This window comes from Lissotriton helveticus, chromosome 3_2 (assembly GCF_964261635.1).
Source record: "Lissotriton helveticus chromosome 3_2, aLisHel1.1, whole genome shotgun sequence".
Lineage (NCBI taxonomy): Eukaryota > Metazoa > Chordata > Amphibia > Caudata > Salamandridae > Lissotriton > Lissotriton helveticus.
The window spans coordinates 84,483,569-84,492,774 of record NC_136062.1 but is presented as its reverse complement, the minus strand read 5'-3'; the positions used below and the strand labels follow the sequence as shown (position 1 = coordinate 84,492,774).

The 9,206-nt window shown below is 42.8% G+C and overlaps 1 long non-coding RNA gene across 1 annotated transcript; it reads left to right on the top strand.

Moving 5' to 3' along the window:
- The first annotated feature begins 5,364 nt into the window (after window positions 1-5,364).
- Window positions 5,365-6,778, top strand: LOC144826226 (uncharacterized). The gene is made up of 3 exons (XR_013609719.1): window positions 5,365-5,444; window positions 6,168-6,227; window positions 6,316-6,778. It is a non-coding gene; the product is annotated as an uncharacterized LOC144826226 (long non-coding RNA).
- Window positions 6,779-9,206: the final 2,428 nt, after the last annotated feature.

The following is a 9,206-nucleotide window of genomic DNA, read 5'->3' as shown; positions in this document are numbered from 1 at the left end:
GTGTTTGCGGTTTCTCGTTATCTCTTCAGCATGTGACGTAGAAGACAAACTTTTTTAACCTAATTGTACCCACTGCTTTTATCGTTGTATCTTGATAACTTTTAGTTTAATCCTGTTTTATCATTTTATGATTATTTATTGTTTTATTGATTGTGCTGATGTATTTTATGTGCACTTTTTATGGTCATTTGACCGAAATAAAGTTATCAACAACAACAATAATATAAATGCCACCTTTGCTGTCATTAGCAAAAAGTTAAAGTTTTAATAGTATATGTACTTGACATTGTGCCAAAAAGGACTGAAATTACCTGGGACACGATGCTTATTTTTCTGGGGGAGCAAATTGGGGCAGTGGGCTTATCAATGAGATTGCATTACTACTGTTTGCCCCCCTCCATTTGATACTGTAAAAGTGGTGACCACTGTGGCTGTATTAGGATTGGCAAGGAGGCGGGAGCAGTGCAAGAGGTCTGCTACTGCATGGAGGAAGTGCAGGCCAGATACGCTTGGCTGATGCCTGGATGTCTGTGGTGACTGGGGGTAGCAAGGATTTGCTGTGGTGAGGTTTGTGATTAAAGAAAAATAGGTTCTGTCGGGTAGTGAAACAACTGATTTGTCAATTCTATTTGCATGTGACATGAGCACTATTCACTATTGTCACATGTTGCACTTTTTTTTACTATGACAGTCATTTATGAATCACTTTGAACGCATTTTGAAAATATAAAGATATAAATAGTTCTATACAGGCCTTTCTTTTAATTTATTGTAAGAACCTGTTGTGAATTCCTGTCAGAGGGAGGAGGGATTATCACATGCAAATAGAATTGACAAACCAGTTGTTTCACTACCCGACAGAACCTATTTTTCTTTAATCACAATTCACCCAGGTTCTGAGGGACACAGGGTCAACCCCAGTTTTTTTCTTGAAATTGTATTAGCAGGTGCTGACCTGCGAGGGTTTTTCTTACCTTCATTCAGTTTGTATTTTCTAAATAACTTGATTAGTCATTCAGGCACACTTAACACCGGGTGCGTGATATAAAAACGACATCAGGCACTTTAACATCAGGTGCACCATATGAAAATAGCAAGAGAACATTCTTGATATGGTAGAAAAAGAAACTCTTTCATACAGTGAGGATTACATTGCTAGGCTCATACAAGATCAGGGAGCATCAAACTTTCTATTGGGGGCAAGTGGAACTTCAGTGGATACTACGCTCAATGAAAAATTGCAAAAAATAGAGCGTTTAGAAAAGAAACTAGTGAGGCCCGGCTCCACGGCCATGTTCTAACTAAATATCTGTCTGCGAATATAATTCCAAAAGGTTTGCAAGTGAAAAACGAACCCGCCATCTTCATTTAAATACCACGGTTCAGAGAAGGATTTAGCTTCGTAGCTAACAATTGCTCAAGGCACTGGATGGTGCTAGGTGTGGAGACGGCCATCGACTACGTGAAAAAACTCACACAAGAAATAGCGGACCTCAAAAAAGAAATCCTAGACGACAGTGCCTTAACCAACGCGAAAGAAGCACTTGAACGAGCAGAGAAAGCACTTGTTGAGTTCAATACTATCACCTTGAACAGAAAGCTAGACAAATTGTCAAAGGACATTAAAAATTACGATAAGAAATTGACATACCCCTACTTATCTGACGATTATTACCAACTAGATCAACAAGGGTTCTTGACAAATAAGAACAGACAGGGCTCAAGACGCTACTATACATTCTCACACTTCGGCAGGGAGCGGATCAGATTCGGAATACGAGGGTCCTTCCACCAGCAAACAATCCTTCCAACCCCCTCAACAACAGCAACATTTTTTAGACCAGGGCTACCACCAATCCAACCGGGGTGGGTCAGCCGATCGAGGTTGGGGCAATCAGAGGAGATGGAATCGAGGAGCGGGCGCCAAGAGAGGTGCAACAAGAGTGAGGTTCTTCCCGTCAGAGACTCATGGGGAGATCTCTACAAGAAAACAAACATATCGATGGTAATGATGAATCGTGTACAAGAGACAGCGGATCAATCAGACCAGAATAGTAGAGTGGCATTCTCAACAACCACAATAGCAGCAAATACATCAAGCACTATAGATGAAGTGGAAAACATGAACATTAGAGAGGCACTCTCAACAACCACGGTAGTAGCAAATACATCGAGCACTACAGATGAAGTGGATAATATGAACACACAACAAGCTGATTTGAATATACAGAATCAGAATATACCGCACCTGTTGGATCAAAACACAAGGGAGAAACTTCGAGTAACAACAACAGTAGCCAATACATCAAGCATTACAGAGGAAATAGAGAACATAAACTTACAACAACCAGATCTGAATGGACAACCTGTGTTGAATCTGAATCCTACTGATCCCATCATCAATCTCTCGGATTTCAGGATTACAACAGCACAAAGAGAAATATTGAGTAAGGGGTTATCATTCGTGCCTACCAACAAACCGGATTCCTTCACAACGAAATTGGAGCTTCAATTTTTTTTTCGGAAAGTAAGGCTAAATATTACTTTGGCAGGAACACATATATACCGAAATTCACAGCTACACCTTTCAAGCCACCGTCAACATTTACACCGAATGCATACTGCACGAGTCAACGGATTTTGGCCTTCGAACAAATTGTGATGCAGGAAGTGATGGAGACATTGAATGAGAGACAATACATAAAACACAACATAACTAGAGATGAAAGATCTGCCATAAAAGAGCTACGCGATAATCAATCGATTGTGGTAAAAGCAGCTGACAAGGGGGGGGACATTGTGCTGCAAAATACGAGCGACTACATCAGCAAAATCCAACAGCAACTAGGAATAAGAGAAAGCTACCAACTGACAACAAAGGGTCCCACGAACAGCATTAAGTCCCTCATTGGTACGTTGGCGGAAGAAGGTGTAAAAGAAGGTTTCCTCAGCCAATCGGAAAAAGAATTCTTGACTAAAAAAGAGCCCCCGAATACCAACGAAATATACCTTACCAAAGGTACATAAACGCATGGATAAACCGCCAGGAAGACCGATTATATCGGGTTTTGGCTCAGTGATAGAACCAGCCAATCAATTCATAGATTTCTTTCTTTAACCATTGGTATCACAGACCAAGTCTTATGTACGGGACACCACGCACATAATACAGCTATTGGAAAATCAGCCATTGACTCAAACACACAGTTTATGGTTACACTTGATGTGTGTTCGCTCTACACGTCAATACCGCAAGATAGAGTGATACAAGTAATCAAGGATGCGTTGGATAAACGGCCAGCACCACATTGGGTCCCCACAAGTTTTTTAGTGGACTTGTTGGAAATTGCCATGAGGAGAAATTATTTTGTATTTCAGCAACAGTTTTACTTCCAGTGCAAGGGAGTTGCAATGGGAGCTACATATGCACCAATTTTGGCAAACATCTATATGGACAGTTATGAGAAAGAACATCTCTACTCCCAGGATAACCCGTACATCAATTCTATAGCTGTCTGGAAAAGATATATAGATGACGTGATCATGATTTGGACTGGGTCCGAATCCCAATTAAAAAACTTCTTTACCTGGCTTAACCAAAGGAGTCAAGACATCCAGTTCACTACAACCCATAATCGGTATACCATTGATTTTTTGGATTTAACATTTAAAGTGGAAGATAATATCATTTACTGCGACCTATTCAGAAAACCAACAGAGAGAAATACGATTCACAAATATGATTCCTGTCACGCGTGTAACTTGCGCGACAATTTACCATTCGGTCAATATCTTAGAATGAGGCGCAATTGTACGAGAAGGACTGACTTTTTCAGGGAAACTAACACACTCACCGCACGTTTGCGAGAACGAGGTTACCCACAGGGCCTACTGAAGCAGGCCAGAAAGAGGGCATGGTATTACCCAAGAGAAGAACTGCTCAAACAGAAAGAAAAGGAATCAAATGAAAATACTCTTGTCTGTGTCACTACATTCCACTCAAGGAGCAACAACATCAAAAAGATCATCCAAAAATATTGGAACCTGGTGGCATCCGAACTTCAGACTGATGAAGGCCCATTATTTGCTTTTAAACGAGGCAGAAATCTCAAAGATAATGTGGTCCAAGCCTACCTAGAACCCCGGAAACAACCGAACTTGAGAGACCAACTGGGATTACCTCCAATATTGGGTCATTATAAATGCGGTATGTGTAAAGTACGCCCATTGTGTTTGGAAGGGCCAGTACTGATTCATGAGAATAAGACCTATAAACTTCCCTCTCTGACCAATTGTAACACTCCAAATGTCATTTATATCATCTTGTGCCCCTGCAATAAGGCATACGTTGGGCAGCGGATCTTACAGCATATGAGCCGTATCCGATGCAAAACACAAGGAGCGCCATTGGTAGAACATTTCACGACCAATAATCATCCTGTGGAAAGTCTAAGATGGAGAGTACTCGAGAAAATAACGGTTAACCCGAGAGAGGGTTCTATGTCAATTGCTATGAATAAGAAAGAGTGCAACTGGATACGCACCCTAGATTCTGTAGTTGTTGGCCTTAATGAACACGAGGAGACTGCAAAACAAATGGGTCTACTGTAACTGTAATATATATACACACTACTCATGTATTCCAAAGTCTTGTTGATATAGGCTGTGTGCTATGAACACAAACATATTGGGCACTTCTAAATACAATTTTGACCTAACTATTGTATTTATGATTTCTGTGATATATGATCAATGCCCAAAAAGCTTGTTTGTACATGGCTGTACTGAAAACATATGCCAAAAGTTTGACTGTTAGGCATGTGACTTTATACATGCATTCATCTGCTTTTTCATGCGAAAAGAGTCGGAATCAGGCACAACACACGTGTCTTCGCAATCATCTGCAATGTGTTTTGATTTGGTGTCCACATTTATGCATTTTTTGCAACTAATGTGTATTAGCTATATGAGATAAGGTCTAAAGTCGAGGACAGTATTTATATTTATGTAAACAGGTACTCTGTTTTGATTATGAGCTATCCTATCGCAATTCTAAAACTGTGCGTAATGCTAATGTGGTTATATTGGAAGGACGTTACACAAATGTATATATCTGTTCGTTTGCACAATGAATTACATATTGTTCCATGCTTCTGAGGTCTAAAATCCAAGACCGTGTTTTCATTTAGGTAAAACAGCTAATCATTTTAAGCCATGTCTTGGTCTTACAATTCTGAAACGGTGTATAATTTTTGAAATATTCACTTCCTGAAAGATACGAGGGAGACACATAAACATACATCACGTGACACCAGTGATGCCCGGACGTTAGCCAACCATGACCTTTAAAACCTTTCGTTTCCGGCTGTATCGGTAAGCTGACTAATTGCAGCGTTCCTGAAAGCAGCTGAGAATCGTATGGACGATATCATTCCCGTCTTCGGGTAAGCGCCCAAAGATAAATAAACTGTAACGTTTTTGTTAATAACCCAAAGGGCAGAGCTTCACGCGACACCACAAGTTGATGCTACCTTTGCGTACCTCAATGCTGCAACTAGTTTAAATGCCCGATGTCTTAAAGTAACAACGCGCCCTTGTGCACGCGCCATTAACGCGGGAAGTCTTCCATACAGAATTAACTGGCAACATATTTTATTGAAGTGACATTGTAACAATGTAAATGCCCTATGTCCTAAAGTAACAACGCGCCCTTGTGCGCGCGCCACTAACGCGAGATGTTTCCCATATGCAGCTTGAAATAAGATCGCACCAACTAGCAAAATATTTTATTGAAGCGGCATTGCAACAATGTAATTTGCAATTGTGGCTGCATGATACATCGCGTATGTGATCATAATGAGGCACAGAGTAATTCTTGTATGTGGCAAAAGGTAGCATCACTGCCAGCGCCGCATTGCATTAAATACATAATTACTCTTTTATCCCCCATAGATGTGATGATAACGAGGCACTCAGTAAATTCCACAAGTGCCAAGTAGTTACAACACTGATAGTGCTGCATCTCTTTCATACAAGTTAATGTAACACTCTTAGTTAAATATGGGGTAACCACTTAGTCGTAATTCAGCGCGAACCATTGTAAGCTAAAGTCTTTATTCTGTACATAGTGGTAATACCAGAGATTGACACCTCCCCTTCATTTACAGATTTGAAGACTAAACCATTTCAATCCAGTCCAGGTGACTCATCTGCACTTGAACTCCAGGGTGAGTATTATTACCGCCCACAATAATAGTCATACTATCGAGCCCCAATACCTTCCTCTGACATAATATCCTTCTGACTTATTCACAGACTGTCGTGCTTGATACACCTGTCTTGAGAAAGACCCGCTGCGACCTTATTCATCCTGGCACGCGAAGGGTCGAAACGTCGACATCATTACTATTGGCCCCAATACTCCAGAAACCCAATAGAATTGACAAGCAGCACATGGGATTCTGTAAATTTGTATTAATGGATGGCCTCTGTTGAAAATCAACCTTGTATATACCTGTATAAATTGTTTATATTGGAAATCACTAGTGTACATATTGTATATGTCACATGAGCACTATTCACTATTGTCACATGTTGCGCTTTTTTACTATGACAGTCATTTATGAATCACTTTGAACGCATTTTGAAAATATAAAGATATAAATAGTTCTATACAGGCCTTTCTTTTCATTTTTTGTAAGAACCTGTTGTGAATTCCTGTCAGAGGGAGGAGGGATTATCACATGCAAATAGAATTGACAAATCAGTTGTTTCACTACCCAACAGAACCTATTTTTCTTTAATCACAATTCACCCAGGTTCTGAGGGACACAGGGTGAACCCCAGTTTTTTTCTTGAAAGTGGTGAGGTTTGGGCCTTTTTCAAGATCCTCCTGCATTTCTATTAATGCCCATCTGTGGCTCCTCTCAACCGTGGCCATGCCCGCCATTTATTCTATCACTCTTTGCGGTGCCACACCCAAAATTCTCCTAAGCTCACTAAAAACCTTTCTCCTTCACGAAAAATGGTCGATTTAAAATGATTCATTGACCAATTGGCAGCCTCTGGTGAATTTGCTAATTTTTCTCAGTGAGCGGGAGTGTTTTAGTCCTCGCTTTGTCTCCAGAGTTGTCCTCATTAAAATATTGCCAGAAACCTCTACATTAGCTCATTTACTTGTAACTGGCTCTGCTGCTCATCACTTTTCGCAAAGATATTGTTGGTTTACAGCAGTATTGTTTGTCCTATTCATAATGAACACATAACCTTCTTTGTTTTCAAGGTCTTTTGCTTCCACTACTCCTCTTCACAGTATGCGCACAAACCCAGTGGTAATGACAATAAGCGAGTAAAAAAATACCAGACTTCTACCACAAAATAGGCGTTACCCTTAAAGCTGGAGGATATCCCGGACAAAAGTAAAAATATAAACCCATTTATAATGGACACAAATGATGCTGTCCTAGGCATCAAAGACAAATAGTCCCTCTTTGAGTCCAGAGTTGCAGAAGTTAACAGCGAGTTAGTGAGGACCAGGATGTGATGGCCAAGGTAAAATTCTGCTCAAAGAAGTTATGCTATAAAAAAACAACAGAGGACTTAAGAAACCGCAACAGATGCAACTATCTGAGAATCTATGGTATTTCCAACGGTACATAGGGGTCAGATTTGATCACATTCCTTAAGCCCAACACCCCCAAGATCCTCGTCATGAAGGATTTATCTGAAGCTCAATGACATGCCTACTGGGAAGGTTGGAAGGGGGGTGATAGGAGGGAGGGCTTTATATAGCATTCAGATTTGATTTAAGGTTGTCTAGAATGTTGGGTTACTGCACTGTACTTTCCTTCTTTCCTCTCTAGTATCATGGAGGGCGGGAAGGGGGGATACTGTTATTCATCACAAAGTTTATTATGCTCCCATATTATAGGCCTGTAACTTTGCTCTCTAGCATTCAGTTGCTATCCAGGTAGCTTTGGACCATGACTGCTTGTTTGAACCTTTGAAACTCAATAAAATGTGTTTAAAAAAAAAAACAACAGAAGGCGTGGCAAAGATGGCGTTCTTGTAGGACATTGCTTCACAGTTGCTCTGGCTCACCGACTTCTATAGCCTCTTCATTGCACTCCATGCTACGCTCTTCTTGGTGGAGGACACCGCGCTGCCTGCCTTCTTGATATCTCGCTGTGACCCACAGAGTTTGGGAGACCGCTGCGACCTCGCTGGGTACAGAGCTGAGCCGCATGAGGGCCGAGTACGGAGTGCAGCGCTGAGGTCTACCTGCTGCGGCTCGTTCCCGGACATCGGAGCCTGCCAGCGACTTTCTGGGGGCATTCCTTCCTCCTTTGGGACTGCAGTTACCTGCTGGTGCATTGTCCCCTCTCACCCCCTCCCCCCCAACTGCGGGGAAGCCTCTCCGCCTCAGGGCCGCTTTTTCGTGGGGCCTGCCGACTCTCGCCATGTGGGGTGCAGCGAGGGGGTGCTGCCATAGGTGAAGACACCCCAGCGCCGGTGACTCGAGCAGTTAGTGGTGCACACCCCCCCCTCCTATGGCTCTGCATCCTTTCATGACCCCTCACACTGGACGGATGGTGAGTTGGCTTTCGTCTGCGCAGTTGTCCATGTGGTGAAATGGCGGGCCTTGATGTAGCTCCTCCGGACACCTGATGGCCGCGCCAACGTGCATACTACACAGGAGCACTGAACTCCCTCACAGAGGTAACGACCGTTCCGATCCTGCCCACCGTGAGCCCAGTTGCTCTCCCTGGATCCGGGGCCTAGTACATCCACCGAAGACGTCACTTGGTGGAGAAGATCCTCCGCACAGGCACTGCCGGGAGCTGGGCCCCCATGGCGTCGGCACCCTAGGAAGGATCGCTCGGTGAAGGACATGCTACAAACCAAGACAGTGAGTCAAAGCTCGGAGACGGCTGCGGGAACACCGGACGGAGCAGATCCACCGGCCACGAAGGCCTTCATGACATCGCTCTTCTCAGCACTTAATGAGGATCGCCAGGAAGTCAAAGATCAACTGGCAGTGGATCTTCGTGAAGTCCGACGCGATGTCTTGGAGATTGGTGACCGAGTCGCCACGCTGGAGGAGCACGAGAATGGATGCGACAAGGAACTTGAAATGCTGCAGCAGGAAGTTCTCCTGCTCAAGGAATAACTTATCGAACTACAAGGGCAGGCGGAGGACTTGGAGA